General features: G+C 40.9%; 68 non-coding genes across 68 annotated transcripts; all 68 read right to left on the reverse strand.

Annotated features, from left to right (window-relative positions):
- Window positions 1-145: 145 nt before the first annotated feature.
- On the reverse strand, window positions 146-218 carry trnav-aac (transfer RNA valine (anticodon AAC)). Its single transcript has one exon. It is a non-coding gene; the product is annotated as a tRNA-Val (tRNA).
- A 405-nt stretch (window positions 219-623) lies between these two features.
- On the reverse strand, window positions 624-696 carry trnav-gac (transfer RNA valine (anticodon GAC)). Its single transcript has one exon. It is a non-coding gene; the product is annotated as a tRNA-Val (tRNA).
- A 687-nt stretch (window positions 697-1,383) lies between these two features.
- trnav-cac (transfer RNA valine (anticodon CAC)) lies at window positions 1,384-1,456 on the reverse strand. Its single transcript has one exon. It is a non-coding gene; the product is annotated as a tRNA-Val (tRNA).
- Window positions 1,457-1,861: 405 nt separating this feature from the next.
- On the reverse strand, window positions 1,862-1,934 carry trnav-cac (transfer RNA valine (anticodon CAC)). The gene has a single exon. It is a non-coding gene; the product is annotated as a tRNA-Val (tRNA).
- A 687-nt stretch (window positions 1,935-2,621) lies between these two features.
- On the reverse strand, window positions 2,622-2,694 carry trnav-cac (transfer RNA valine (anticodon CAC)). Its single transcript has one exon. It is a non-coding gene; the product is annotated as a tRNA-Val (tRNA).
- Window positions 2,695-2,811: 117 nt separating this feature from the next.
- Window positions 2,812-2,884, reverse strand: trnav-aac (transfer RNA valine (anticodon AAC)). Its single transcript has one exon. It is a non-coding gene; the product is annotated as a tRNA-Val (tRNA).
- A 117-nt stretch (window positions 2,885-3,001) lies between these two features.
- Window positions 3,002-3,074, reverse strand: trnav-aac (transfer RNA valine (anticodon AAC)). Its single transcript has one exon. It is a non-coding gene; the product is annotated as a tRNA-Val (tRNA).
- A 405-nt stretch (window positions 3,075-3,479) lies between these two features.
- On the reverse strand, window positions 3,480-3,552 carry trnav-cac (transfer RNA valine (anticodon CAC)). The gene has a single exon. It is a non-coding gene; the product is annotated as a tRNA-Val (tRNA).
- Window positions 3,553-4,239: 687 nt separating this feature from the next.
- On the reverse strand, window positions 4,240-4,312 carry trnav-cac (transfer RNA valine (anticodon CAC)). Its single transcript has one exon. It is a non-coding gene; the product is annotated as a tRNA-Val (tRNA).
- A 117-nt stretch (window positions 4,313-4,429) lies between these two features.
- On the reverse strand, window positions 4,430-4,502 carry trnav-aac (transfer RNA valine (anticodon AAC)). The gene has a single exon. It is a non-coding gene; the product is annotated as a tRNA-Val (tRNA).
- Window positions 4,503-4,619: 117 nt separating this feature from the next.
- trnav-aac (transfer RNA valine (anticodon AAC)) lies at window positions 4,620-4,692 on the reverse strand. The gene has a single exon. It is a non-coding gene; the product is annotated as a tRNA-Val (tRNA).
- A 117-nt stretch (window positions 4,693-4,809) lies between these two features.
- Window positions 4,810-4,882, reverse strand: trnav-aac (transfer RNA valine (anticodon AAC)). The gene has a single exon. It is a non-coding gene; the product is annotated as a tRNA-Val (tRNA).
- Window positions 4,883-4,995: 113 nt separating this feature from the next.
- trnav-cac (transfer RNA valine (anticodon CAC)) lies at window positions 4,996-5,068 on the reverse strand. Its single transcript has one exon. It is a non-coding gene; the product is annotated as a tRNA-Val (tRNA).
- Window positions 5,069-5,479: 411 nt separating this feature from the next.
- On the reverse strand, window positions 5,480-5,552 carry trnav-cac (transfer RNA valine (anticodon CAC)). Its single transcript has one exon. It is a non-coding gene; the product is annotated as a tRNA-Val (tRNA).
- Window positions 5,553-5,669: 117 nt separating this feature from the next.
- Window positions 5,670-5,742, reverse strand: trnav-cac (transfer RNA valine (anticodon CAC)). The gene has a single exon. It is a non-coding gene; the product is annotated as a tRNA-Val (tRNA).
- Window positions 5,743-5,859: 117 nt separating this feature from the next.
- On the reverse strand, window positions 5,860-5,932 carry trnav-cac (transfer RNA valine (anticodon CAC)). The gene has a single exon. It is a non-coding gene; the product is annotated as a tRNA-Val (tRNA).
- A 236-nt stretch (window positions 5,933-6,168) lies between these two features.
- trnav-cac (transfer RNA valine (anticodon CAC)) lies at window positions 6,169-6,241 on the reverse strand. Its single transcript has one exon. It is a non-coding gene; the product is annotated as a tRNA-Val (tRNA).
- Window positions 6,242-6,646: 405 nt separating this feature from the next.
- On the reverse strand, window positions 6,647-6,719 carry trnav-aac (transfer RNA valine (anticodon AAC)). The gene has a single exon. It is a non-coding gene; the product is annotated as a tRNA-Val (tRNA).
- Window positions 6,720-7,406: 687 nt separating this feature from the next.
- trnav-cac (transfer RNA valine (anticodon CAC)) lies at window positions 7,407-7,479 on the reverse strand. Its single transcript has one exon. It is a non-coding gene; the product is annotated as a tRNA-Val (tRNA).
- Window positions 7,480-7,982: 503 nt separating this feature from the next.
- Window positions 7,983-8,055, reverse strand: trnav-aac (transfer RNA valine (anticodon AAC)). The gene has a single exon. It is a non-coding gene; the product is annotated as a tRNA-Val (tRNA).
- Window positions 8,056-8,172: 117 nt separating this feature from the next.
- Window positions 8,173-8,245, reverse strand: trnav-aac (transfer RNA valine (anticodon AAC)). The gene has a single exon. It is a non-coding gene; the product is annotated as a tRNA-Val (tRNA).
- Window positions 8,246-8,362: 117 nt separating this feature from the next.
- On the reverse strand, window positions 8,363-8,435 carry trnav-cac (transfer RNA valine (anticodon CAC)). Its single transcript has one exon. It is a non-coding gene; the product is annotated as a tRNA-Val (tRNA).
- Window positions 8,436-8,932: 497 nt separating this feature from the next.
- On the reverse strand, window positions 8,933-9,005 carry trnav-aac (transfer RNA valine (anticodon AAC)). Its single transcript has one exon. It is a non-coding gene; the product is annotated as a tRNA-Val (tRNA).
- Window positions 9,006-9,128: 123 nt separating this feature from the next.
- Window positions 9,129-9,201, reverse strand: trnav-aac (transfer RNA valine (anticodon AAC)). The gene has a single exon. It is a non-coding gene; the product is annotated as a tRNA-Val (tRNA).
- A 307-nt stretch (window positions 9,202-9,508) lies between these two features.
- trnav-aac (transfer RNA valine (anticodon AAC)) lies at window positions 9,509-9,581 on the reverse strand. Its single transcript has one exon. It is a non-coding gene; the product is annotated as a tRNA-Val (tRNA).
- A 117-nt stretch (window positions 9,582-9,698) lies between these two features.
- Window positions 9,699-9,771, reverse strand: trnav-cac (transfer RNA valine (anticodon CAC)). The gene has a single exon. It is a non-coding gene; the product is annotated as a tRNA-Val (tRNA).
- Window positions 9,772-10,268: 497 nt separating this feature from the next.
- On the reverse strand, window positions 10,269-10,341 carry trnav-cac (transfer RNA valine (anticodon CAC)). The gene has a single exon. It is a non-coding gene; the product is annotated as a tRNA-Val (tRNA).
- A 117-nt stretch (window positions 10,342-10,458) lies between these two features.
- Window positions 10,459-10,531, reverse strand: trnav-aac (transfer RNA valine (anticodon AAC)). The gene has a single exon. It is a non-coding gene; the product is annotated as a tRNA-Val (tRNA).
- Window positions 10,532-10,648: 117 nt separating this feature from the next.
- Window positions 10,649-10,721, reverse strand: trnav-cac (transfer RNA valine (anticodon CAC)). Its single transcript has one exon. It is a non-coding gene; the product is annotated as a tRNA-Val (tRNA).
- Window positions 10,722-11,028: 307 nt separating this feature from the next.
- trnav-aac (transfer RNA valine (anticodon AAC)) lies at window positions 11,029-11,101 on the reverse strand. The gene has a single exon. It is a non-coding gene; the product is annotated as a tRNA-Val (tRNA).
- A 497-nt stretch (window positions 11,102-11,598) lies between these two features.
- trnav-aac (transfer RNA valine (anticodon AAC)) lies at window positions 11,599-11,671 on the reverse strand. Its single transcript has one exon. It is a non-coding gene; the product is annotated as a tRNA-Val (tRNA).
- Window positions 11,672-11,788: 117 nt separating this feature from the next.
- trnav-cac (transfer RNA valine (anticodon CAC)) lies at window positions 11,789-11,861 on the reverse strand. The gene has a single exon. It is a non-coding gene; the product is annotated as a tRNA-Val (tRNA).
- A 497-nt stretch (window positions 11,862-12,358) lies between these two features.
- On the reverse strand, window positions 12,359-12,431 carry trnav-cac (transfer RNA valine (anticodon CAC)). The gene has a single exon. It is a non-coding gene; the product is annotated as a tRNA-Val (tRNA).
- Window positions 12,432-12,548: 117 nt separating this feature from the next.
- Window positions 12,549-12,621, reverse strand: trnav-aac (transfer RNA valine (anticodon AAC)). The gene has a single exon. It is a non-coding gene; the product is annotated as a tRNA-Val (tRNA).
- Window positions 12,622-12,738: 117 nt separating this feature from the next.
- trnav-cac (transfer RNA valine (anticodon CAC)) lies at window positions 12,739-12,811 on the reverse strand. Its single transcript has one exon. It is a non-coding gene; the product is annotated as a tRNA-Val (tRNA).
- A 117-nt stretch (window positions 12,812-12,928) lies between these two features.
- On the reverse strand, window positions 12,929-13,001 carry trnav-cac (transfer RNA valine (anticodon CAC)). Its single transcript has one exon. It is a non-coding gene; the product is annotated as a tRNA-Val (tRNA).
- Window positions 13,002-13,118: 117 nt separating this feature from the next.
- trnal-aag (transfer RNA leucine (anticodon AAG)) lies at window positions 13,119-13,191 on the reverse strand. The gene has a single exon. It is a non-coding gene; the product is annotated as a tRNA-Leu (tRNA).
- Window positions 13,192-13,308: 117 nt separating this feature from the next.
- trnav-cac (transfer RNA valine (anticodon CAC)) lies at window positions 13,309-13,381 on the reverse strand. The gene has a single exon. It is a non-coding gene; the product is annotated as a tRNA-Val (tRNA).
- A 307-nt stretch (window positions 13,382-13,688) lies between these two features.
- On the reverse strand, window positions 13,689-13,761 carry trnav-aac (transfer RNA valine (anticodon AAC)). The gene has a single exon. It is a non-coding gene; the product is annotated as a tRNA-Val (tRNA).
- Window positions 13,762-13,878: 117 nt separating this feature from the next.
- On the reverse strand, window positions 13,879-13,951 carry trnav-cac (transfer RNA valine (anticodon CAC)). Its single transcript has one exon. It is a non-coding gene; the product is annotated as a tRNA-Val (tRNA).
- A 118-nt stretch (window positions 13,952-14,069) lies between these two features.
- On the reverse strand, window positions 14,070-14,142 carry trnav-cac (transfer RNA valine (anticodon CAC)). The gene has a single exon. It is a non-coding gene; the product is annotated as a tRNA-Val (tRNA).
- Window positions 14,143-14,259: 117 nt separating this feature from the next.
- trnav-cac (transfer RNA valine (anticodon CAC)) lies at window positions 14,260-14,332 on the reverse strand. The gene has a single exon. It is a non-coding gene; the product is annotated as a tRNA-Val (tRNA).
- Window positions 14,333-15,209: 877 nt separating this feature from the next.
- On the reverse strand, window positions 15,210-15,282 carry trnav-aac (transfer RNA valine (anticodon AAC)). Its single transcript has one exon. It is a non-coding gene; the product is annotated as a tRNA-Val (tRNA).
- A 117-nt stretch (window positions 15,283-15,399) lies between these two features.
- trnav-cac (transfer RNA valine (anticodon CAC)) lies at window positions 15,400-15,472 on the reverse strand. The gene has a single exon. It is a non-coding gene; the product is annotated as a tRNA-Val (tRNA).
- A 307-nt stretch (window positions 15,473-15,779) lies between these two features.
- trnav-cac (transfer RNA valine (anticodon CAC)) lies at window positions 15,780-15,852 on the reverse strand. The gene has a single exon. It is a non-coding gene; the product is annotated as a tRNA-Val (tRNA).
- Window positions 15,853-16,159: 307 nt separating this feature from the next.
- Window positions 16,160-16,232, reverse strand: trnav-cac (transfer RNA valine (anticodon CAC)). Its single transcript has one exon. It is a non-coding gene; the product is annotated as a tRNA-Val (tRNA).
- A 117-nt stretch (window positions 16,233-16,349) lies between these two features.
- Window positions 16,350-16,422, reverse strand: trnav-cac (transfer RNA valine (anticodon CAC)). Its single transcript has one exon. It is a non-coding gene; the product is annotated as a tRNA-Val (tRNA).
- A 307-nt stretch (window positions 16,423-16,729) lies between these two features.
- trnav-aac (transfer RNA valine (anticodon AAC)) lies at window positions 16,730-16,802 on the reverse strand. The gene has a single exon. It is a non-coding gene; the product is annotated as a tRNA-Val (tRNA).
- Window positions 16,803-17,299: 497 nt separating this feature from the next.
- On the reverse strand, window positions 17,300-17,372 carry trnav-aac (transfer RNA valine (anticodon AAC)). Its single transcript has one exon. It is a non-coding gene; the product is annotated as a tRNA-Val (tRNA).
- A 117-nt stretch (window positions 17,373-17,489) lies between these two features.
- Window positions 17,490-17,562, reverse strand: trnav-cac (transfer RNA valine (anticodon CAC)). The gene has a single exon. It is a non-coding gene; the product is annotated as a tRNA-Val (tRNA).
- A 497-nt stretch (window positions 17,563-18,059) lies between these two features.
- trnav-cac (transfer RNA valine (anticodon CAC)) lies at window positions 18,060-18,132 on the reverse strand. The gene has a single exon. It is a non-coding gene; the product is annotated as a tRNA-Val (tRNA).
- Window positions 18,133-18,629: 497 nt separating this feature from the next.
- Window positions 18,630-18,702, reverse strand: trnav-aac (transfer RNA valine (anticodon AAC)). The gene has a single exon. It is a non-coding gene; the product is annotated as a tRNA-Val (tRNA).
- A 117-nt stretch (window positions 18,703-18,819) lies between these two features.
- Window positions 18,820-18,892, reverse strand: trnav-cac (transfer RNA valine (anticodon CAC)). Its single transcript has one exon. It is a non-coding gene; the product is annotated as a tRNA-Val (tRNA).
- Window positions 18,893-19,009: 117 nt separating this feature from the next.
- On the reverse strand, window positions 19,010-19,082 carry trnav-cac (transfer RNA valine (anticodon CAC)). Its single transcript has one exon. It is a non-coding gene; the product is annotated as a tRNA-Val (tRNA).
- An 883-nt stretch (window positions 19,083-19,965) lies between these two features.
- Window positions 19,966-20,038, reverse strand: trnav-aac (transfer RNA valine (anticodon AAC)). Its single transcript has one exon. It is a non-coding gene; the product is annotated as a tRNA-Val (tRNA).
- Window positions 20,039-20,345: 307 nt separating this feature from the next.
- On the reverse strand, window positions 20,346-20,418 carry trnav-aac (transfer RNA valine (anticodon AAC)). The gene has a single exon. It is a non-coding gene; the product is annotated as a tRNA-Val (tRNA).
- Window positions 20,419-20,535: 117 nt separating this feature from the next.
- Window positions 20,536-20,608, reverse strand: trnav-cac (transfer RNA valine (anticodon CAC)). The gene has a single exon. It is a non-coding gene; the product is annotated as a tRNA-Val (tRNA).
- Window positions 20,609-21,105: 497 nt separating this feature from the next.
- On the reverse strand, window positions 21,106-21,178 carry trnav-cac (transfer RNA valine (anticodon CAC)). Its single transcript has one exon. It is a non-coding gene; the product is annotated as a tRNA-Val (tRNA).
- A 497-nt stretch (window positions 21,179-21,675) lies between these two features.
- Window positions 21,676-21,748, reverse strand: trnav-cac (transfer RNA valine (anticodon CAC)). The gene has a single exon. It is a non-coding gene; the product is annotated as a tRNA-Val (tRNA).
- Window positions 21,749-21,865: 117 nt separating this feature from the next.
- trnav-aac (transfer RNA valine (anticodon AAC)) lies at window positions 21,866-21,938 on the reverse strand. The gene has a single exon. It is a non-coding gene; the product is annotated as a tRNA-Val (tRNA).
- Window positions 21,939-22,245: 307 nt separating this feature from the next.
- On the reverse strand, window positions 22,246-22,318 carry trnav-aac (transfer RNA valine (anticodon AAC)). Its single transcript has one exon. It is a non-coding gene; the product is annotated as a tRNA-Val (tRNA).
- A 117-nt stretch (window positions 22,319-22,435) lies between these two features.
- Window positions 22,436-22,508, reverse strand: trnav-aac (transfer RNA valine (anticodon AAC)). The gene has a single exon. It is a non-coding gene; the product is annotated as a tRNA-Val (tRNA).
- Window positions 22,509-22,815: 307 nt separating this feature from the next.
- Window positions 22,816-22,888, reverse strand: trnav-aac (transfer RNA valine (anticodon AAC)). The gene has a single exon. It is a non-coding gene; the product is annotated as a tRNA-Val (tRNA).
- A 123-nt stretch (window positions 22,889-23,011) lies between these two features.
- Window positions 23,012-23,084, reverse strand: trnav-aac (transfer RNA valine (anticodon AAC)). The gene has a single exon. It is a non-coding gene; the product is annotated as a tRNA-Val (tRNA).
- Window positions 23,085-24,151: 1,067 nt separating this feature from the next.
- On the reverse strand, window positions 24,152-24,224 carry trnav-aac (transfer RNA valine (anticodon AAC)). The gene has a single exon. It is a non-coding gene; the product is annotated as a tRNA-Val (tRNA).
- A 117-nt stretch (window positions 24,225-24,341) lies between these two features.
- trnav-aac (transfer RNA valine (anticodon AAC)) lies at window positions 24,342-24,414 on the reverse strand. The gene has a single exon. It is a non-coding gene; the product is annotated as a tRNA-Val (tRNA).
- Window positions 24,415-24,531: 117 nt separating this feature from the next.
- trnav-cac (transfer RNA valine (anticodon CAC)) lies at window positions 24,532-24,604 on the reverse strand. Its single transcript has one exon. It is a non-coding gene; the product is annotated as a tRNA-Val (tRNA).
- Window positions 24,605-24,721: 117 nt separating this feature from the next.
- trnav-aac (transfer RNA valine (anticodon AAC)) lies at window positions 24,722-24,794 on the reverse strand. The gene has a single exon. It is a non-coding gene; the product is annotated as a tRNA-Val (tRNA).
- Between the last annotated feature and the right edge of the window lie 170 nt (window positions 24,795-24,964).

Genomic DNA, 24,964 nt, shown 5'->3' on the forward strand with positions numbered 1-24,964 from the left:
AACCTGATAAGCACTACACTACTAAAACAACTTGATAAATGCATTGTATACGATCCGCATGGAAGCACATATTGCATTTTGTATTAGTACAAGAACTTGTATAAAATGTAATGTTTGATGGGACAGAATCAAGATAGAAGAGTCCTGTTTCTGCCTGGTTTCGAACCAGGGACCTTTCGCGTGTTAGGCGAACGTGATAACTACTACACTACAGAAACAACTGGTTTAATTCAATGCATTAGGTCCACATGGAAGCACATATTGCATTTTGTCTTAGTACGAGAACTTGCAGAAAATTTACAGTGTGATGGGACAGAATCAAGATAGAAAAAGCTTGTTTATGCCTGGTTTCGAAACAGGGACCTTTCGTCTTAGTACGAGAACTTGTAGAAACTTTACAGTTTGATGGGACAGAATCAAGACAAAAAATGCCTGTTTCTGCCTGGTTTCAAGCCAGGGACCTTTCGCGTGTGAGGCCACCGTGATAACCATTACACTACAGAAACAACTGCTTTTAGTGATTGCATGAGACCCACATGGAAGCACATATTGCATTTTGTCTTAGTTAGACAAATTGTAGAAAATGTACAGTTTGATGGGACAGAATCAAGACAAAAAAAGCCTGTTTCTGCCTGGTTTCGAACCAGAGACCTTTCGCGTGTCAGGAGAACGTGATAACCACTACACTACAGAAACAACTGGTTTATTTCACTGCATTAGGTCAACATGGAAGCACATATTGCATTTTGTCTTAGTAGAAGAACTTGTAGAAACTGTACAGTTTGATGGGACAGAATCAAGACAGGAAAAACGTGTTTCAGCCCGGTTTCGAACCAGGGACCTTTCGCGTGTTAGGGGAACGTGATATCCAGTACACTAAAGAAACAACTGCTTTCAGTGATTGCATAAGACCCACATGGAAGCACATATTGCATTTTGTCTTAGTACGAGAACTTGTAGAAACTTTACAGTTTGATGGGACAGAATCAAGACAGAAAAAGCCTGTTTCTGCCTGGTTTCGAACCATTGACCTTTCGCGTGTGAGGCGAACGTGATAACCTCTACACTACAGAAACAACTTGATCAACGCATTGTATACGATCCGCATGGAAGCACATATTGCATTTTGTCTTAGTACGACAACTTGTAGAAAATGTACAGTTTGATGGGACAGAATCAAGATAGAAGAGTCCTGTTTCTGGCTGGTTTCGAACCAGGGACCTTTCGCGAGTTAGGCGAACGTGATAACCACTACACTATAGAAACAACTGGTTTATTTCACTCCATTAGGTCAACATGGAAGCACATATTGCATTTTGTCTTAGTAGAAGAACTTGTAGAAACTGTACAGTTTGATGGGACAGAATCAAGACAGCAAAAACGTGTTTCTGCCTGGTTTCGAACCAGGGACCTTTCGCGTGTTAGGCGAACGTGATAACCACTACACTACAGAAACAACTGCTTTCAGTGATTGCATAAGACCCACATGGAAGCACATATTGCATTTTGTCTTAGTACGACAACTTGTAGAAACTGTACAGTTTGATGGGACAGAATCAAGATAGAAGAGTCTTGTTTCTGCCTGGTTTCGAATCAGGGACCTTTCGTCTTAGTACGAGAACTTGTAGAAACTTTACAGTTCGATGGGACAGAATCAAGACAGAAAAAGCCTGTTCCTGCCTGGTTTCGAACCAGGGACCTTTCGTGAGTGAGGCGAACCTGATAACCACTACACTACAAAAGCAACGTCTTTAATTCACTGCATTAGGTCCACATGGAAGCAAATATTGCAGTTTGTCTTAGTACGAGAACTTGTAGAAACTGTACAGTTTGATGGGACAGAATCAAGACAGAAAAAGCCTGTTCCTGCCTGGTTTCGAACCAGGGACCATTCGCGTGTGAGGCGAACGTGATAACCACTACACTACAGAAACAACTTGATAAACTCATTGTATACGATCCATATGGAAGCACATATTGCACTTTGTCTTAGTACAACAACTTGTAGAAAATGTAATGTTTGATGGGACAGAATCAAGATAGAGGAGTCCTGTTTCTGCCTGGTTTTGAACCAGATACCTTTCGCGTGTAAGGCGAACGTGATAACCATTACACTACAGAAACAACTGGCTTAATTCAATGCATTAGGTCCACATGGAAGCACATATTGCATTTTGTCTTAGTACGAGAACTTGCAGAAAATTTACAGTTTGATGGGACAGAATCAAGATAGAAAAAGCCTGTTTCTGCCTGGTTTCGAACCAGGGACCTTTCGCGTGTGTGGCGAACGTGATAACCACTACACTTTAGAAAAAACTTGATAAATGCATTGTATACGATCCGCATGGAAGCACATATTGCATTTTGTCTTAGTACAACAACTTGTAGAAAATGTACAGTTTGATGGGACAGAATCAAGATAGAAAAGTCTTGTTTCTGCCTGGTTTCGAACCACGGACCTTTCGCGTGTTAGGCAAACGTGATAACCACTACACTACAGAAACAACTTGATAAACACATTTTATACGATCCACATGGAAGCACATATTGCATTTTGTCTTAGTACGACAAATTGTAGAAAATGTACAGTTTGATGGGACAGAATCAAGATAGAAAAGTCTTGTTTCTGCCTGGTTTCGAACCAGGGACCTTTCGCGTGTGAGGCGAACGTGATAACCACTACACTATAGTAACAACTGCTGTTAGTGATTGCATAAGACCCACATGGAAGCACATTATGCATTTTGTCTTAGTAAGACAAATTGTAGAAAATGTACAGTTTGATGGGACAGAATTAAGATAGAAAAGGCCTGTTTCTGCCTGGTTTCGAACCAAGGACCTTTCGCGTGTTAGGCGAACGTGATAACCACTACACTACAGAAACAACTTGATAAACGCATTGTATACGATCCGCATGGAAGCACATATTGCATTTTGTCTGAGTACGACAACTTGTAGAAAATGTACAGTTTGATGGGACAGAATCAAGATAGAAAAGTCTTGTTTCTGCCTGGTTTCGAACCAGGGACCTTTCGCGTGTTAGGCGAACGTGATAACCACTACACTACAGAAACAACTGCTTTCAGTGATTGCATAAGACCCACATGGAAGCACATATTGCATTTTGTCTTAGTACGACAACTTGTAGAAACTGTACAGTTTGATGGGACAGAATCAAGATAGAAGAGTCTTGTTTCTGCCTGGTTTCGAATCAGGGACCTTTCGTCTTAGTACGAGAACTTGTAGAAACTTTACAGTTCGATGGGACAGAATCAAGACAGAAAAAGCCTGTTCCTGCCTGGTTTCGAACCAGGGACCTTTCGTGAGTGAGGCGAACCTGATAACCACTACACTACAAAAGCAACGTCTTTAATTCACTGCATTAGGTCCACATGGAAGCAAATATTGCAGTTTGTCTTAGCACGAGAACTTGTAGAAACTGTACAGTTTGATGGGACAGAATCAAGACAGAAAAAGCCTGTTCCTGCCTGGTTTCGAACCAGGGACCATTCGCGTGTGAGGCGAACGTGATAACCACTACACTACAGAAACAACTTGATAAACTCATTGTATACGATCCATATGGAAGCACATATTGCACTTTGTCTTAGTACAACAACTTGTAGAAAATGTAATGTTTGATGGGACAGAATCAAGATAGAGGAGTCCTGTTTCTGCCTGGTTTTGAACCAGATACCTTTCGCGTGTAAGGCGAACTTGATAACCACTACACTACAGAAACAACTGGCTTAATTCAATGCATTAGGTCCACATGGAAGCACATATTGCATTTTGTCTTAGTACGAGAACTTGCAGAAAATTTACAGTTTGATGGGACAGAATCAAGATAGAAAAAGCCTGTTTCTGCCTGGTTTCGAACCAGGGACCTTTCGCGTGTGTGGCGAACGTGATAACCACTACACTTTAGAAAAAACTTGATAAATGCATTGTATACGATCCGCATGGAAGCACATATTGCATTTTGTCTTAGTACAACAACTTGTAGAAAATGTACAGTTTGATGGGACAGAATCAAGATAGAAAAGTCTTGTTTCTGCCTGGTTTCGAACCACGGACCATTCGCGTGTTAGGCAAACGTGATAACCACTACACTACAGAAACAACTTGATAAACACATTTTATACGATCCACATGGAAGCACATATTGCATTTTGTCTTAGTACGACAAATTGTAGAAAATGTACAGTTTGATGGGACAGAATCAAGATAGAAAAGTCTTGTTTCTGCCTGGTTTCGAACCAGGGACCTTTCGCGTGTGAGGCGAACGTGATAACCACTACACTATAGTAACAACTGCTGTTAGTGATTGCATAAGACCCACATGGAAGCACATATTGCATTTTGTCTTAGTAAGACAAATTGTAGAAAATGTACAGTTTGATGGGACAGAATTAAGATAGAAAAGGCCTGTTTCTGCCTGGTTTCGAACCAAGGACCTTTCGCGTGTTAGGCGAACGTGATAACCACTACACTACAGAAACAACTTGATAAACGCATTGTATACGATCCGCATGGAAGCACATATTGCATTTTGTCTGAGTACGACAACTTGTAGAAAATGTACAGTTTGATGGGACAGAATCAAGATAGAAAAGTCTTGTTTCTGCCTGGTTTCGAACCAGGGACCTTTCGCGTGTTAGGCGAACGTGACTACCACTACACTACAGAAACAACTTGATAAATGCATTGTATACGATCCGCATGGAAGCACATATTGCATTTTGTCTTAGTACGACAACTTGTAGAAAATGTACAGTTTGATGGGACAGAATCAAGATAGAAAAGTCCTGTTTCTGCCTGGTTTCGAACCAGGGACCTTTCGCGTGTTAGGCGAACGTGATAACCACTACACTACAGAAACAACTTGATAAACTCATTGTATACGATCCGCATGGAAGCACATATTGCATTTTGTCTTAGAGAATTTGTAGAAACTGTACAGTTTGATGGGACAGAATCAAGATAGAAAAGTCTTGTTTCTGCCTGGTTTCGAACCAGGGACCTTTCGCGTGTTAGGCGAACGTGATAACCACTACACTACAGAAACAACTGGTTTAATTCAATGCATTAGGTCCACATGGAAGCACATATTGCATTTTGTCTTAGTATGAGAACTTGCAGAAAATTTACAGTTTGATGGGACAGAATCAAGACAGAAAAAGCCTGTTTCTGCCTGGTTTCGAACCAGGGACCTTTCGTCTTAGTACGAGAACTTGTAGAAACTTTACAGTTTGATGGGACAGAATCAAGACAGAAAAAGCCTGTTTCTGCCTGGTTTCGAACCAGGGACCTTTCGTCTTAGTACGAGAACTTGTAGAAACTTTACAGTTTGATGGGACAGAATCAAGACAGAAAAAGCTTGTTTCTGCCTGGTTTCGAACCAGGGACCTTTCGTCTTAGTACGAGAACTTGTAGAAACTTTACAGTTTGATGGGACAGAATCAAGACAGAAAAAGCCTGTTTCTGCCTGGTTTCGAACCAGGAACCTTTCGCGTGTGAGGCCAACGTGATAACCACTACACTAGAGAAACAACTGCTTTTAGTGATTGCATGAGACCCACATGGAAGCACATATTGCATTTTGTCTTAGTAAGACAAATTGTAGAAAATGTACAGTTTGATGGGACAGAATTAAGATAGAAAATGCCTGTTTCTGCCTGGTTTCGAACCAGGGACCTTTTGCGTGTGAGGCGAACGTGATAATCACTACACTACAGAAACAACTTGATAAACTTATTGTATACGATCCGCATGGAAGCACATATTGCATTTTGTCTTAGTACAAAATCTTGTAGAAAATGTAATGTTTGATGGGACAGAATCAAGACAGAAAAATCTTGTTTCTGCCTGGTTTCGAACCAGGGACCTTTCGCGTGTGAGGCGAACGTGATAACCACTACACTACAGAAACAACTTGATAAATGCATTGTATACGATCCGCATGGAAGCATATATTGCATTTTGTCTTAGTAAGAGAACTTGTAGAAAATGTACAGTTTCTGCAAGTGTAGTTTTCTACAATACAGAAACAACTTGATAAACGCATTGTACACGATCCGCATGGAAGCACCTATTGCATTTTGTCTTAGTACGACAACTTCTAGAAAATGTACAGTTTGATGGGACAGAATCAAGATAGAAAAGTCTTGTTTCTGCCTGGTTTCGAACCAGGGACCTTTCGCGTGTGAGGCGAACGTGATAACCACTACACTACAGAAACAACCGCTTTTAGTGGTTGCATGAGACCCACATGGAAGCACATATTGCATTTTGTCTTAGTATGAGAACTTGTAGAAACTGTAGAGTTTCATGGGACAGAATCAAGATAGAAAAAGCTTGTTTCTGCCTGGTTTCGAAACAGGGACCTTTCGTCTTAGTAAGAGAACTTGTAGAAACTTTACAGTTTGATGGGACAGAATCAAGACAAAAAATACCTGTTTCTGCCTGGTTTCGAACCAGGGACCTTTCACGTGTTAGGCGAACATGATAATCATTACACTACAGAAATAACTGCTTTTAGTGATTGCATGAGACCCACATGGAAGCATATAGTGCATTTTGTCTTAGTTAGACAAATTGTAGAAAATGTACAGTTTGATGGGACAGAATCAAGATAGAAAAGTCCTGTTTCTGCCTGGTTTCGATCCAGGGACCTTTCGCGTGTTAGGCGAACGTGATAACCACTACACTACAGAAACAACTGGTTTATATGACTGCATTAGGTCAACATGGAAGCACATATTGCATTTTGTCTTAGTAGAAGAACTTGTAGAAACTGTACAGTTTGATGGGACAGAATTAAGATAGAAAAGGCCTGTTTCTGCCTGGTTTCGAACCAGGGACCTTTCTCATGTTAGGCGAACGTGATAGTCACTACACTACAGAAACAACTTGTTAAAAGCATTGTATACGATCCCAATGGAAGCACATATTGCATTTTGTCTTAGTACGACAACTTGTAGAAAATGTACTTTTTGATGGGACAGAATCAAGATAGAAAAGTCTTGTTACTGCCTGGTTTCAAACCAGGGACCTTTTGCGTGTGAGGCGAACGTGATAATCACTACACTACAGAAACAACTTGATAAACTTATTGTATACGATCCGCATGGAAGCACATATTGCATTTTGTCTTAGTACAACAACTTGTAGAAAATGTAATGTTTGATGGGACAGAATCAAGACAGAAAAAGCCTGTTTCTGCCTGGTTTCGAACAAGGGACCTTTCGCGTGTTAGGCCACCGTGATAACCATTACACTACAGAAATAACTGCTTTTAGTGATTGCATGAGACCCACATGGATGCACATATTGCATTTTGTCTTAGTAAGCCAAATTGTAGAAAATGTACTTTTTGATGGGACAGAATCAAGATAGAAAATTCTTGTTTCTGCCTGGTTTCGAACCAGGGACCTTTCGCGTGTGAGGCGAACGTGATAACCACTACACTACAGAAACAACTTGATAAACTCATTGTATACGATCTGCATGGAAGCACATGTTGCATTTTGTCTTAGTACGAGAACTAGTAGAAAATGTAGTGTTTGATGGGACAGAATCAACATAGAAGAGTCCTGTTTCTGCCTGGTTTCGAACCAGGGACCTTTCGCATGTTAGGCGAACGTGATAACCACTACTCTAAAGAAACAACTGCTTTCAGTGATTGCATGAGACCCACATGGAAGCACATATTGCATTTTGTCTTAGTACGAAAACTTGTAGAAACTTTACAGTTTGATGGGACAGAATCAAGACAGAAAAAGCCTGTTTCTGCCTGGTTTCGAAACAGGGACCTTTCGCGTGTTAGGCGAACGTGATAACCACTACACTACAGAAACAACTTGATAAACTCATGGTATACAATCCACATGGAAGCACATATTGCATTTTGTCTTAGTACAACAACTTGTAGAAAATGTAATATTTGATGGGACAGAATCAAGCACATCGAAAGAGAGTCCTGTTTCTGCCTGGTTTCGAACCAGGGACCTTTCGCGTGTTAGGTGAACGTGATAACCACTACACTACAGAAACAACTAGTTTATGTCACTGCAATAGGTCAACATGGAAGCACATATTGCATTTTGTCTTAGTAGAAGAACTTGTAGAAACTGTACAGTTTGATGGGACAGAATCAAGACAGGAAAAACGTGTTTCTGCCTGGTTTCGAACCAGGGACCTTTCGCGTGTTAGGCGAACGTGATAACCACTACACTACAGAAACAGCTTGAAAAACGCATTGTATACGATCCGCATGGAAGCAAATATTGCATTTTGTCTTAGTACGACAACTTGTAGAAAATGTACAGTTTGATGGGACAGAACCAAGATAGAAAAGTCTTGTTTCTGCCTGGTTTCGAACCAGGGACCTTTCGCGTGTGAGGCGAACGTGATAACCACTACACTAAAAAAACAGCTGCTTTCAGTGATTGCATAAGACCCACATGGAAGTACATATTGCATTTTTTCTTAGTACGAGAACTTGTAGAAACTTTACAGTTTGATGGGACAGAATCAAGATAGAAAAGTCTTGTTTCTGCCTCGTTTCGAACCAGGGACTTTTCGCGTGTTAGGCGAACCTGATAACCACTACACTACAGAAACAACTTGATAAACGCATTGTATACGATCCGCATGGAAGCACATATTGCATTTTGTCTTAGTAAGAGAACTTGCAGAAAATTTACAGTTTGATGGGACAGAATCAAGACAGAAAAAGCCTGTTTCTGCCTGGTTTCGAACCAGTGACCTTTCGCGCGTTAGGCGAACGTGATAACCACTACACTACAGAAACAACTTGATAAACTCATGGTATACGATCCACATGGAAGCACATATTGCATTTTGTCTTAGTACAACAACTAGTAGAAAATGTACAGTTTGATGGGACAGAATCAAGACAGAAAAAGCCTGTTTCTGCCTGGTTTCGAACCAGGGACCTTTCGCGTGTTAGGCGAACGTGATAACCACTACACTACAGAAACAACTTGATAAACTCATGGTATACAATCCACATGGAAGCACATATTGCATTTTGTCTTAGTACAACAACTTGTAGAAAATGTAATATTTGATGGGACAGAATCAAGCACATAGAAAGAGAGTCCTGTTTCTGCCTGGTTTCGAACCAGGGACCTTTCGCGTGTTAGGTGAACGTGATAACCACTACACTACAGAAACAACTGGTTTATGTCACTGCAATAGGTCAACATGGAAGCACATATTGCATTTTGTCTTAGTAGAAGAACTTGTAGAAACTGTACAGTTTGATGGGACAGAATCAAGACAGGAAAAACGTGTTTCTGCCTGGTTTCGAACCAGGGACCTTTCGCGTGTTAGGCGAACGTGATAACCACTACACTAAAGAAACAGCTTGATAAACGCATTGTATACGATCCGCATGGAAGCACATATTGCATTTTGTCTTAGTACTACAACTTGTAGAAAATGTACAGTTTGATGGGACAGAATTAAGATAGAAAAGGCCTGTTTCTGCCTGGTTTCGAACCAAGGACCTTTCGCGTGTTAGGCGAACGTGATAACCACTACACTACAGAAACAGCTTGATAAACGCATTGTATACGATCCGCATGGAAGCACATATTTCATTTTGTCTTAGTACGACAACTTGTAGAAAATGTACAGTTTGATGGGACAGAACCAAGATAGAAAAGTCTTGTTTCTGCCTGGTTTCGAACCAGGGACCTTTCGCGTGTGAGGCGAACGTGATAACCACTACACTAAAAAAACAACTGCTTTCAGTGATTGCATAAGACCCACATGGAAGTACATATTGCATTTTGTCTTAGTACGAGAACTTGTAGAAACTTTACAGTTTGATGGGACAGAATCAAGATAGAAAAGTCTTGTTTCTGCCTCGTTTCGAACCAGGGACTTTTCGCGTGTTAGGCGAACCTGATAACCACTACACTACAGAAACAACTTGATAAACGCATTGTATACGATCCGCATGGAAGCACATATTGCATTTTGTCTTAGTACGACAACTTGTAGAAAATGTACAGTTTGATGGGACAGAATCAAGATAGAAGAGTTCTGTTTCTGCCTGGTTTCGAACCAGGGACCTTTCGTGTGTGAGGCGAACGTGATAACCACGACACTACAAAAACAACTGCTTTCAGTGATTGCATAAGACCCACATGGAAGCAAATATTGCATTTTGTCTTAGTACAAGAACTTGTAGAAAATGTAATGTTTGATGGGACAGAATCAAGATAGAAAAGTCTTGTTTCTGCCTGGTTTCGAACCAGGGACCTTTCGTGTGTGAGGCGAACGTGCTAACCACTACACTACAGAAACAACTTGATAAATGCATTGTATACGATCCGCATGGAAGCACATATTGCATTTTGTCTTAGTACGACAACTTGTAGAAACTGTACAGTTTGATTGGACAGAATCAAGACAGGAAAAACGTGTTTCTGCCTGGTTTCGAACCAGGGACCTTTCGCGTGTTAGGCGAACGTGATAACCACTACACTACAGAAACAACTGCTTTCAGTGATTGCATAAGACCCACGTGGAAGCACATATTGCATTTTGTCTTAGTAAGAGAACTTGTAGAAACTTTACAGTTTGATGGGACAGAATCAAGACAGAAAAAGCCTGTTCCTGCCTGGTTTCGAACCAGGGACCTTTCGCGTGTGAGGCGAACATGATAACCACTACACTACAGAAACAACTTGATAAATGCATTGTATACGATCCGCATGGAAGCACATATTGCATTTTGTCTTAGTATGAGAACTTGTAGAAATTGTACAGTTTGATGGGACAGAATCAAGATAGAAAAGCCCTGTTTCTGCCTGGTTTCGAACCAGGGACCTTTTGTGAGTGAGGCGAACGTGATAACCACTACACTACAGAAACAACTTGATAAACTCCTTGTATACGATCCATATGGAAGCACATATTGCATTTTGTCTTAGTACAAGAACTTGTAGAAAATGTACAGTTTGAAGGGACAGAATCAAGATAGAAAAGTCTTGTTTCTGCCTGGTTTCGAACCAGGGACCTTTCGCGTGTTAGGTGAACGTGATAACCACTACACTACAGAAACAACTGGTTTACGTCACTGCATTAGGTCAACATGGAAGCACGTATTGCATTTTGTCTTAGTAGAAGAACTTGTAGAAACTGTACAGTTTGATGGGACAGAATCAAGACAGGAAAAACATGTTTAAGCCTGGTTTCGAACCAAGGACCTTTCGCGTGTTAGGCGAACGTGATATCCGCTACACTAAAGAAACAACTGCTTTCAGTGATTGCATAAGACCCACATGGAAGCACATATTGCATTTTGTCTCAGTACGAGAACTTGTAGAAAATGTAAAGTTTGATGGGACAGAATCAAGATAGAAAAGTCTTGTTTCTGCCTCGTTTCGAACCAGGGACTTTTCGCGTGTTAGGCGAACCTGATAACCACTACACTACAGAAACAACTTGATAAACGCATTGTATACGATCCACATGGAAGCACATATTGCATTTTGTCTTAGCACGACAACTTGTAGAAAATGTACAGTTTGATGGGACAGAATCAAGATAGAAGAGTTCTGTTTCTGCCTGGTTTCGAACCAGGGACCTTTCGCGTGTTAGGCGAACGTGATAATCACTACACTACAGAAACAACTGCTTTCAGAGATTGCATAAGACCCACATGGAAGCACATATTGCATTTTGTCTTAGTAAGAGAACTTGTAGAAACTTAACAGTTTGATGGGACAGAATCAAGACAGAAAAAGCCTGTTTCTGCCTGGTTTCGAACCAGGGACCTTTCGCGTGTGAGGCGAACGTGATAACCACTACACTACAGAAACAACTTGATAAATGCATTGTATACGATCCACATGGAAGCATATATTGCATTTTGTCTTAGTAAGAGAACTTGTAGAAACTGTACAGTTTGATGGGACAGAATCAAGATAGAAAAGTGCTGTTTCTGCCTGGTTTCGAACCAGGGACCTTTCGCGCGTGAAGCGAACGTGATTAACACAACACTACAGAAACAACTTGATAAACTCATTGTATACGATCCATATGGAAGCACATGTTGCATTTTGTCTTAGTACGACAAATTGTAGAAAATGTACAGTTTGATGGGACAGAATCAAGATAGAAAAGTCTTGTTTCTGCCTGGTTTCGAACCAAGGACCTTTCGCGTGTTAGGCGAACGTGATAACCACTACACTACTGAAACAACTGCTTTCAGTGATTGCATAAGACCCACATGGAAGCACATATTGCATTTTGTCTTAGTACAAGAACTTGTAGAAAATGTAATGTTTGATGGGACAGAATCAAGATAGAAAAGTCTTGTTTCTGCCTGGTTTCGAACCAGGGACCTTTCGTGTGTGAGGCGAACGTGATAACCACTACACTACAGAAACAACTTGATAAACTCATTGTATACGATCCGCATGGAAGCACATTTTGCATTTTGTCTTAGTACAACAACTTGTAGAAAATGTACAGTTTGATGGGACAGAATCAAGATAGAAGAGTTCTGTTTCTGCCTGGTTTCGAACCAGGAACCTTTCGCGTGTTAGGCGAACGTGATAACCACTACACTACAGAAACAACTGCTTTCAGTGATTGCATAAGACCCACATGGAAGCACATATTACATTTTGTCTTAGTACGAGAACTTATAGAAACTTTACAGTTTGATGGGACAGAATCAAGACAGAAAAAGTCTGTTTCTGCCTGGTTTCGAACCAGGGACCTTTCGCGTGTGAGGCGAACGTGATAACCACTACACTGCAAAAACAACTTGATAAATGCATTGTATACGATCCGCATGGAAGCACATATTGCATTTTGTCTTAGTAGGACAACTTGTAGAAAATGTACAGTTTGATGGGACAGAATCAAGATAGAAAAGTCTTGTTTCTGCCTGGTTTCGAACCAGGGACCTTTCGCGTGTGAGGCAAACGTGATAACCACTACACTACAGAAACAACTGGTTTAACTCAATGCATTAGGCCCACATGGAAGCACATATTGCATTTTGTCTTAGTAAGAGAACTTGCAGAAAATTTACAGTTTGATGGGACAGAATCAAGACAGAAAAAGCCTGTTTCTGCCTGGTTTCGAACCAGGGACCTTTCGCGTCTTAGGCGAACGGGATAACCACTACACTACAGAAACAACTTGATAAACTCATGGTATACGATCCACATGGAAGCACATATTGCATTTTGTCTTAGTACAACAACTAGTAGAAAATGTACAGTTTGATGGGACAGAATCAAGATAGAAAAGTCTTGTTTCTGCCTGGTTTCGAACCAGGGACCTTTCGCGTGTGAGGCGAACGTGATAACCACTACACTACAGAAACAACTGGTTTAACTCAATGCATTAGGCCCACATTGAAGCACATATTGCATTTTGTCTTAGTAAGAGAACTTGTAGAAACTGTACAGTTTGATGGGACAGAATCAAGATAGAAAAGTGCTGTTTCTGCCTGGTTTCGAACCAGGGACCTTTCGCGCGTGAGGCGAACGTGATTAACACAACACTACAGAAACAACTTGATAAACTCATTGTATACGATCCATATGGAAGCACATGTTGCATTTTGTCTTAGTACGACAAATTGTAGAAACTGTACAGTTTGATTGGACAGAATCAAGACAGGAAAAACGTGTTTCTGCCTGGTTTCGAACCAGGGACCTTTCGCGTGTTAGGCGAACGTGATAACCACTACACTACAGAAACTACTGCTTTCAGTGATTGCATAAGACCCACATGGAAGCACATATTGCATTTTGTCTTAGTAAGAGAACTTGTAGAAACTTTACAGTTTGATGGGACAGAATCAAGACAGAAAAAGCCTGTTTCTGCCTGGTTTCGAACCAGGGACCTTTCGCGTGTGAGGCTAACGTGATAACCACTACACTACAGAAACAACTACTTTTTTTTCACTGTATTAGGTCCACATGGAAGCACATATTGCATTTTGTCTTAGTACGAGAACTAATAGAAACTTTACAGTTTGATGGGACAGAATCAAGACAGAAAAAGTCTGTTTCTGCCTGGTTTCGAACCAGGGACCTTTCGCGTGTGAGGCGAACGTGATAACCACTACACTGCAAAAACAACTTGATAAATGCATTGTATACGATCCGCATGGAAGCACATATTGCATTTTGTCTTAGTACGACAACTTGTAGAAATTGTACAGTTTGATGGGACAGAATCAAGACAGAAAAAGCCTGTTCCTGCCTGGTTTTGAACCAGGGACCTTTCGCGTGTGAGGCGAACATGATAACCACTACACTACAGAAACAACTTGATAAATGCATTGTATACGATCCGCATGGAAGCACATATTGCATTTTGTCTTAGTATGAGAACTTGTAGAAATTGTACAGTTTGATGGGACAGAATCAAGATAGAAAAGCCCTGTTTCTGCCTGGTTTCGAACCAGTGACCTTTTGTGAGTGAGGCGAACGTGATAACCACTACACTACAGAAACAACTTGATAAACTCATTGTATACGATCCATATGGAAGCACATATTGCATTTTGTCTTAGTACAAGAACTTGTAGAAAATGTACAGTTTGATGGGACAGAATCAAGATAGAAAAGTCTTGTTTCTGCCTGGTTTCGAACCAGGGACCTTTCGCGTGTTAGGTGAACATGATAACCACTACACTACAGAAACAACTGGTTTACGTCACTGCATTAGGTCAACATGGAAGCACGTATTGCATTTTGTCTTAGTAGAAGAACTTGTAGAAACTGTACAGTTTGATGGGACAGAATCAAGACAGGAAAAAGATGTGTCAGCCTGGTTTCGAACCAAGGACCTTTCGCGTGTTAGGCGAACGTGATATCCACTACACTAAAGAAATAACTGCTTTCAGTGATTGCATAAGACCCACATGGAAGCACATATTGCATTTTGTCTTAGTACGAGAACTTGTAGAAAATGTAAAGTTTGATGGGACAGAATCAAGATAGAAAAGTCTTGTTTCTGCCTCGTTTCGAACCAGGGACTTTTCGCGTGTTAGGCGAACCTGACAACCACTACACTACAGAAACAACTTGATAAACGCATTGTATACGATCCGCATGGAAGCACATATTGCATTTTGTCTTAGTACGACAACTTGTAGAAAATGTACAGTTTGATGGGACAGAATCAAGATAGAAGAGTTCTGTTTCTGCCTGGTTTCGAACCAGGGACCTTTCGCGTGTTAGGCGAACGTGATAACCACTACACTACAGAAACAACTGCTTTCAGTGATTGCATAAGACCCACATGGAAGCACATATTGCATTTTGTCTTAGTACGAGAACTAATAGAAACTTTACAGTTTGATGGGACAGAATCAAGACAGAAAAAGTCTGTTTCTGCCTGGTTTCGAACCAGGGACCTTTCGCGTGTGAGGCGAACGTGATAACCACTACACTGCAAAAACAACTTGATAAATGCATTGTATACGATCCGCATGGAAGCACATATTGCATTTTGTCTTAGTAAGAGAACTTGCAGAAAATTTACAGTTTGATGGGACAGAATCAAGACAGAAAAAGCCTGTTTCTGCCTGGTTTCGAACCAGGGACCTTTCGCGTGTTAGGCGAACGTGATAACCACTACATTACAGAAACAACTTGATAAACTCATTGTATACGATCCACATGGAAGCACATATTGCATTTTGTCTTAGTACAACAACTAGTAGAAAATGTACAGTTTGATGGGACAGAATCAAGATAGAAAAGTCTTGTTTCTGCCTGGTTTCGAACCAGGGACCTTTCGCGTGTGAGGCGAACGTGATAACCACTACACTACAGAAACAACTGGTTTAACTCAATGCATTAGGCCCACATTGAAGCACATATTGCATTTTGTCTTAGTAAGAGAACTTGTAGAAACTGTACAGTTTGATGGGACAGAATCAAGATAGAAAAGTGCTGTTTCTGCCTGGTTTCGAACCAGGGACCTTTCGCGCGTGAGGCGAACGTGATTAACACAACACTACAGAAACAACTTGATAAACTCATTGTATACGATCCATATGGAAGCACATGTTGCATTTTGTCTTAGTACGACAAATTGTAGAAACTGTACAGTTTGATTGGACAGAATCAAGACAGGAAAAACGTGTTTCTGCCTGGTTTCGAACCAGCGACCTTTCGCGTGTGAGGCTAACGTGATAACCACTACACTACAGAAACAACTGCTTTTTTTCACTGTATTAGGTCCACATGGAAGCACATATTGCATTTTGTCTTAGTATGAGAACTTGTAGAAATTGTACAGTTTGATGGGACAGAATCAAGACAGAAAAAGCCTGTTCCTGCCTTGTTTCGAACCAGGGACCTTTCGCGTGTGAGGCGAATGTGACAACCACTACACTACAGAAACAACTTGATAAATGCCTTGTATATGATCCGCATGGAAGCACATATTGCATTTTGTCTTAGTATGAGAACTTGTAGAAATTGTACAGTTTGATGGGACAGAATCAAGATAGAAAAGCCCTGTTTCTGCCTGGTTTCGAACCAGGGACCTTTTGTGAGTGAGGCGAACGTGATAACCACTACACTACAGAAACAACTTGATAAACTCATTGTATACGATCCATATGGAAGCACATATTGCATTTTGTCTTAGTACAAGAACTTGTAGAAAATGTACAGTTTGATGGGACAGAATCAAGATAGAAAAGTCTTGTTTCTGCCTGGTTTCGAACCAGGGACCTTTCGCGTGTTAGGTGAACGTGATAACCACTACACTACAGAAACAACTGGTTTACGTCACTGCATTAGGTCAACATGGAAGCACGTATTGCATTTTGTCTTAGTAGAAGAACTTGTAGAAACTGTACAGTTTGATGGGACAGAATCAAGACAGGAAAAACATGTTTAAGCCTGGTTTCGAACCAAGGACCTTTCGCGTGTTAGGCGAACGTGATATCCGCTACACTAAATAAACAACTGCTTTCAGTGATTGCATAAGACCCACATGGAAGCACATATTGCATTTTGTCTCAGTACGAGAACTTGTAGAAAATGTAAAGTTTGATGGGACAGAATCAAGATAGAAAAGTCTTGTTTCTGCCTCGTTTCGAACCAGGGACTTTTCGCGTGTTAGGCGAACCTGATAACCACTACACTACAGAAACAACTTGATAAACGCATTGTATACGATCCGCATGGAAGCACATATTGCATTTTGTCTTAGAACGACAACTTGTAGAAAATGTACAGTTTGATGGGACAGAATCAAGATAGAAGAGTTCTGTTTCTGCCTGGTTTCGAACCAGGGACCTTTCGCGTGTTAGGCGAACGTGATAACCACTACACTACAGAAACAACTGCTTTCAGTGATTGCATAAGACCCACATGGAAGCACATATTGCATTTTGTCTTAGTAAGAGAACTTGTAGAAACTTAAGAGTTTGATGGGACAGAATCAAGACAGAAAAAGCCTGTTTCTGCCTGGTTTCGAACCAGGGACCTTTCGCGTGTGAGGCGAACGTGATAACCACTACACTACAGAAACAACTTGATAAATGCATTGTATACGATCCGCATGGAAGCATATATTGCATTTTGTCTTAGTAAGAGAACTTGTAGAAACTGTACAGTTTGATGGGACAGAATCAAGATAGAAAAGTGCTGTTTCTGCCTGGTTTCGAACCAGGGACCTTTCGCGCGTGAGGCGAACGTGATTAACACAACACTACAGAAACAACTTGATAAACTCATTGTATACGATCCATATGGAAGCACATGTTGCATTTTGTCTTAGTACGACAAATTGTAGAAAATGTACAGTTTGATGGGACAGAATCAAGATAGAAAAGTCTTGTTTCTGCCTGGTTTCGAACCAAGGACCTTTCGCGTGTTAGGCGAACGTGATAACCACTACACTACTGAAACAACTGCTTTCAGTGATTGCATAAGACCCACATGGAAGCACATATTGCATTTTGTCTTAGTACAAGAACTTGTAGAAAATGTAATGTTTGATGGGACAGAATCAAGATAGAAAAGTCTTGTTTCTGCCTGGTTTCGAACCAGGGACCTTTCGTGTGTGAGGCGAACGTGATAACCACTACACTACAGAAACAACTTGATAAACTCATGGTATACGATCCACATGGAAGCACATATTGCATTTTGTCTTAGTACAACAACTAGTAGAAAATGTAGTGTTTGATGGGACAGAATCAAGATAGAAGAGTTCTGTTTCTGCCTGGTTTCGAACCAGGGACCTTTCGCGTGTTAGGTGAACATGATAACCACTACACTACAGAAACAACTGGTTTACGTCACTGCATTAGGTCAACATGGAAGCACGTATTGCATTTTGTCTTAGTAGAAGAACTTGTAGAAACTGTACAGTTTGATGGGACAGAATCAAGACAGGAAAAACATGTTTCAGCCTGGTTTCGAACCAGGGACCTTTCGCGCGTGAGGCGAACGTGATTAACACAACACTACAGAAACAACTTGATAAACTCATTGTATACGATCCATATGGAAGCACATGTTGCATTTTGTCTTAGTACGACAAATTGTAGAAACTGTACAGTTTGATTGGACAGAATCAAGACAGGAAAAACGTGTTTCTGCCTGGTTTCGAACCAGGGACCTTTCGCGTGTTAGGCGAACGTGATAACCACTACACTACAGAAACAACTGCTTTCTGTGATTGCATAAGACCCACAAGGAAGCACATATTGCATTTTGTCTTAGTAAGAGGACTTGTAGAAACTTTACAGTTTGATGGGACAGAATCAAGACAGAAAAAGCCTGTTTCTGCCTGGTTTCGAACCAGGGACCTTTCGCGTGTGAGGCTAACGTGATAACCACTACACTACAGAAACAACTGCTTTTTTTCACTGTATTAGGTCCACATGGAAGCACATATTGCATTTTGTCTTAGTATGAGAACTTGTAGAAATTGTACAGTTTGATGGGACAGAATCAAGACAGAAAAAGCCTGTTCCTGCCTGGTTTCGAACCAGGGACCTTTCGCGTGTGAGGCGAACGTGCTAACCACTACACTACAGAAACAACTTGATAAATGCATTGTATACGATCCGCATGGAAGCACATATTGCATTTTGTCTTAGTATGAGAACTTGTAGAAATTGTACAGTTTGATGGGACAGAATCAAGATAGAAAAGCCCTGTTTGTGCCTGGTTTCGAACCAGGGACCTTTTGTGAGTGAGGCGAACGTGATAACCACTACACTACAGAAACAACTTGATAAACTCATTGTATACGATCCATAAGGAAACACATATTGCATTTTGTCTTAGTACAAGAACTTGTAGAAAATGTACAGTTTGATGGGACAGAATCAAGATAGAAAAGCCTTGTTTCTGCCTGGTTTCGAACCAGGGACCTTTCGCGTGTTAGGTGAACGTGATAACCACCACACTACAGAAACAACTGGTTTATGTCACTGCATTAGGTCAACATGGAAGCACGTATTGCATTTTGTCTTAGTAGAAGAACTTGTAGAAACTGTACAGTTTGATGGGACAGAATCAAGACAGGAAAAACATGTTTAAGCCTGGTTTCGAACCAAGGACCTTTCGCGTGTTAGGCGAACGTGATATCCGCTACACTAAAGAAACAACTGCTTTCATTGATTGCATAAGACCCACATGGAAGCACATATTGCATTTTGTCTCAGTACGAGAACTTGTAGAAAATGTAAAGTTTGATGGGACAGAATCAAGATAGAAAAGTCTTGTTTCTGCCTCGTTTCGAACCAGGGACTTTTCGCGTGTTAGGCGAACGTGATAACCACTACACTACAGAAACAACTGGTTTATGTCACTGCAATAGGTCAACATGGAAGCACATATTGCATTTTGTCTTAGTAGAAGAACTTGTAGAAAATGTAATATTTGATGGGACAGAATCAAGCACATAGAAAGAGAGTCCTGTTTCTGCCTGGTTTCGAACCAGGGACCTTTCGCGTGTTAGGTGAACGTGATAACCACTACACTACAGAAACAACTGGTTTATGTCACTGCAATAGGTCAACATGGAAGCACATATTGCATTTTGTCTTAGTAGAAGAACTTGTAGAAACTGTACAGTTTGATGGGACAGAATCAAGACAGGAAAAACGTGTTTCTGCCTGGTTTCGAACCAGGGACCTTTCGCGTGTTAGGCGAACGTGATAACCACTACACTAAAGAAACAGCTTGATAAACGCATTGTATACGATCCGCATGGAAGCACATATTGCATTTTGTCTTAGTACTACAACTTGTAGAAAATGTACAGTTTGATGGGACAGAATTAAGATAGAAAAGGCCTGTTTCTGCCTGGTTTCGAACCAAGGACCTTTCGCGTGTTAGGCGAACGTGATAACCACTACACTACAGAAACAGCTTGATAAACGCATTGTATACGATCCGCATGGAAGCACATATTGCATTTTGTCTTAGTACGACAACTTGTAGAAAATGTACAGTTTGATGGGACAGAACCAAGATAGAAAAGTCTTGTTTCTGCCTGGTTTCGAACCAGGGACCTTTCGCGTGTGAGGCGAACGTGATAACCACTACACTAAAAAAACAACTGCTTTCAGTGATTGCATAAGACCCACATGGAAGTACATATTGCATTTTGTCTTAGTACGAGAACTTGTAGAAACTTTACAGTTTGATGGGACAGAATGAAGATAGAAAAGTCTTGTTTCTGCCTCGTTTCGAACCAGGGACTTTTCGCGTGTTAGGCGAACCTGATAACCACTACACTACAGAAACAACTTGATAAACGCATTGTATACGATCCGCATGGAAGCACATATTGCATTTTGTCTTAGTACGACAACTTGTAGAAAATGTACAGTTTGATGGGACAGAATCAAGATAGAAGAGTTCTGTTTCTGCCTGGTTTCGAACCAGGGACCTTTCGCGTGTTAGGCGAACGTGATAACCACGACACTACAAAAACAACTGCTTTCAGTGATTGCATAAGACCCACATGGAAGCAAATATTGCATTTTGTCTTAGTACAAGAACTTGTACAAACTTAACAGTTTGATGGGACAGAATCAAGACAGAAAAAGCCTGTTTCTGCCTGGTTTCGAACCAGGGACCTTTCGCGTGTGAGGCGAACGTGATAACCACTACACTACAGAAACAACTTGATAAATGCATTGTATACGATCCGCATGGAAGCATATATTGCATTTTGTCTTAGTAAGAGAACTTGTAGAAACTGTACAGTTTGATGGGACAGAATCAAGATAGAAAAGTCCTGTTTCTGCCTGGTTTCGAACCAGGGACCTTTCGCGCGTGAGGCGAACGTGATTAACACAACACTACAGAAACAACTTGATAAACTCATTGTATACGATCCATATGGAAGCACATGTTGCATTTTGACTTACTAAGACAAATTGTAGAAAATGTACAGTTTGATGGGACAGAATCAAGATAGAAAAGTCTTGTTTCTGCCTGGTTTCGAACCAAAGACCTTTCGCGTGTTAGGCGAACGTGATAACCACTACACTACTGAAACAACTGCTTTCAGTGATTGCATAAGACCCACATGGAAGCACATATTGCATTTTGTCTTAGTACAAGAACTTGTAGAAAATGTAATGTTTGATGGGACAGAATCAAGATAGAAAAGTCTTGTTTCTGCCTGGTTTCGAACCAGGGACCTTTCGTGTGTGAGGCGAACGTGATAACTACTACACTACAGAAACAACTTGATAAATGCATTGTATACGATCCGCATGGAAGCACATATTGCATTTTGTCTTAGCACGACAACTTGTAGAAAATGTACAGTTTGATGGGACAGAATCAAGATAGAAGAGTTCTGTTTCTGCCTGGTTTCGAACCAGGGACCTTTCGCGTGTTAGGCGAACGTGATAACCACTACACTACAGAAACAACTGCTTTCAGTGATTGCATAAGACCCACATGGAAGCACATATTGCATTTTGTCTTAGTACGAGAACTTGTAGAAACTTTACAGTTTGATGGGACAGAATCAAGATAGAAAAGTCTTGTTTCTGCCTCGTTTCGAACCAGGGACTTTTCGCGTGTTATGCGAACCTGATAACCACTACACTACAGAAACAACTTGATAAACGCATTGTATACGATCCGCATGGAAGCACATATTGCATTTTGTCTTAGTACGACAACTTGTAGAAAATGTACAGTTTGATGGGACAGAATCAAGATAGAAGAGTTCTGTTTCTGCCTGGTTTCGAACCAGGGACCTTTCGCGTGTTAGGCGAACGTGATAACCACTACACTACAGAAACAACTGCTTTCAGTGATTGCATAAGACCCACATGGAAGCACATATTGCATTTTGTCTTAGTACGAGAACTTATAGAAACTTTACAGTTTGATGGGACAGAATCAAGACAGAAAAAGCCTGTTTCTGCCTGGTTTCGAACCAGGGACCTTTCGCGTGTTAGGCGAACGTGATAACCACTACACTACAGAAACAACTTGATAAACTCATGGTATACGATCCACATGGAAGCACATAGTGCATTTTGTCTTAGTACAACAACTAGTAGAAAATGTAGTGTTTGATGGGACAGAATCAAGATAGAAGAGTCCTGTTTCTGCCTGGTTTCGAACCAGGGACCTTTCGCGTGTTAGGCGAACGTGATAACCACTACACTAAAGAAACAACTGCTTTCAGTGATTGCATGAGACCCACATGGAAGCACATATTGCATTTTGTCTTAGTACGAGAACTTGTAGAAACTTTACAGTTTGACGGGACAGAATCAAGACAGAAAAAGCCTGTTTCTGCCTGGTTTCGAACCAGGGACCTTTCGCGTGTTAGGCGAACGTGATAACCACTACACTACAGAAACAACTTGATAAATTCATGGTATACAATCCACATGGAAGCACATATTGCATTTTGTCTTAGTACAACAACTTGTAGAAAATGTAATATTTGATGGGACAGAATCAAGCACATAGAAAGAGAGTCCTGTTTCTGCCTGGTTTCGAACCAGGGACCTTTCGCGTGTTAGGTGAACGTGATAACCACTACACTACAGAAACAACTGGTTTATGTCACTGCATTAGGTCAACATGGAAGCACATATTGCATTTTGTCTTAGTAGAAGAACTTGTAGAAACTGTACAGTTTGATGGGACAGAATCAAGACAGGAAAGACGTGTTTCTGCCTGGTTTCGAACCAGGGACCTTTCGCGTGTTAGGCGAACGTGATAACCACAACACTACTGAAACAGCTTGATAAACGCATTGTATACGATCCGCATGGAAGCACATATTGCATTTTGTCTTAGTACTACAACTTGTAGAAAATGTACAGTTTGATGGGACAGAATTAAGATAGAAAAGGCCTGTTTCTGCCTGGTTTCGAACCAAGGACCTTTCGCGTGTTAGGCGAACGTAATAACCACTACACTACAGAAACAGCTTGATAAACGCATTGTATACGATCTGCATGGAAGCACATATTGCATTTTGTCTTAGTACGACAACTTGTAGAAAATGTACAGTTTGATGGGACAGAACCAAGATAGAAAAGTCTTGTTTCTGCCTGGTTTCGAACCAGGTACCTTTCGCGTGTTAGGTGAACGTGATAACCACTACACCACAGAAACAACTGGTTTACGTCACTGCATTAGGTCAACATGGAAGCACGTATTGCATTTTGTCTCAGTAGAAGAACTTGTAGAAACTGTACAGTTTGATGGGACAGAATCAAGACAGGAAAAACAAGTTTCAGCCTGGTTTCGAACCAAGGACCTTTCGCGTGTTAGGCGAACGTGATATCCACTACACTAAAGAAACAACTGCTTTCAGTGATTGCATAAGACCCACATGGAAGCACATATTGCATTTTGTCTTAGTACGAGAACTTGTAGAAAATGTAAAGTTTGATGGGACAGAATCAAGATAGAAAAGTCTTGTGTCTGCCTCGTTTCGAACCAGGGACTTTTCGCGTGTTAGGCGAACCTGATAACCACTACACTACAGAAACAACTTGATAAACGCATTGTATACGATCCGCATGGAAGCACATATTGCATTTTGTCTTAGTACGAGAACTTGTAGAAAATGTACAGTTTGATGGGACAGAATCAAGATAGAATAGTTCTGTTTCTGCCTGGTTTCGAACCAGGGACCTTTCGCGTGTTAGGCGAACGTGATAACCACTACACTACAGAAACAACTGGTTTAACTCAATGCATTAGGCCCACATGGAAGCACATATTGCATTTTGTCTTAGTAAGAGAACTTGCAGAAAATTTACAGTTTGATGGGACAGAATCAAGACAGAAAAAGCCTGTTTCTGCCTGGTTTCGAACCAGGGTCCTTTCGCGTGTTAGGCGAACGTGATAACCACTACACTACAGAAACAACTTGATAAACTCATGGTATACGATCCACATGGAAGCACATATTGCATTTTGTCTTAGTACAACAACTAGTAGAAAATGTACAGTTTGATGGGACAGAATCAAGATAGAAAAGTCTTGTTTCTGCCTGGTTTCGAACCAGGGACCTTTCGCGTGTGAGGCGAACGTGATAACCACTACACTACAGAAACAACTGGTTTAACTCAATGCATTAGGCCCACATGGAAGCACATATTGCATTTTGTCTTAGTAAGAGAACTTGCAGAAAATTTACAGTTTGATGGGACAGAATCAAGACAGAAAAAGCCTGTTTCTGCCTGGTTTCGAACCAGGGACCTTTCGCGTGTTAGGCGAACGTGATAACCACTACACTACAGAAACAACTTGATAAACTCATGGTATACGATCCACATGGAAGCACATATTGCATTTTGTCTTAGTACAACAACTAGTAGAAAATGTAGAGTTTGATGGGACAGAATCAAGATAGAAGAGTCCTGTTTCTGCCTGGTTTCGAACCAGGGACCTTTCGCATGTTAGGCGAACGTGAT

Source organism: Astyanax mexicanus, chromosome 3 (assembly GCF_023375975.1).
Source record: "Astyanax mexicanus isolate ESR-SI-001 chromosome 3, AstMex3_surface, whole genome shotgun sequence".
In the NCBI taxonomy this organism is placed as follows: Eukaryota; Metazoa; Chordata; class Actinopteri; order Characiformes; family Acestrorhamphidae; genus Astyanax; species Astyanax mexicanus.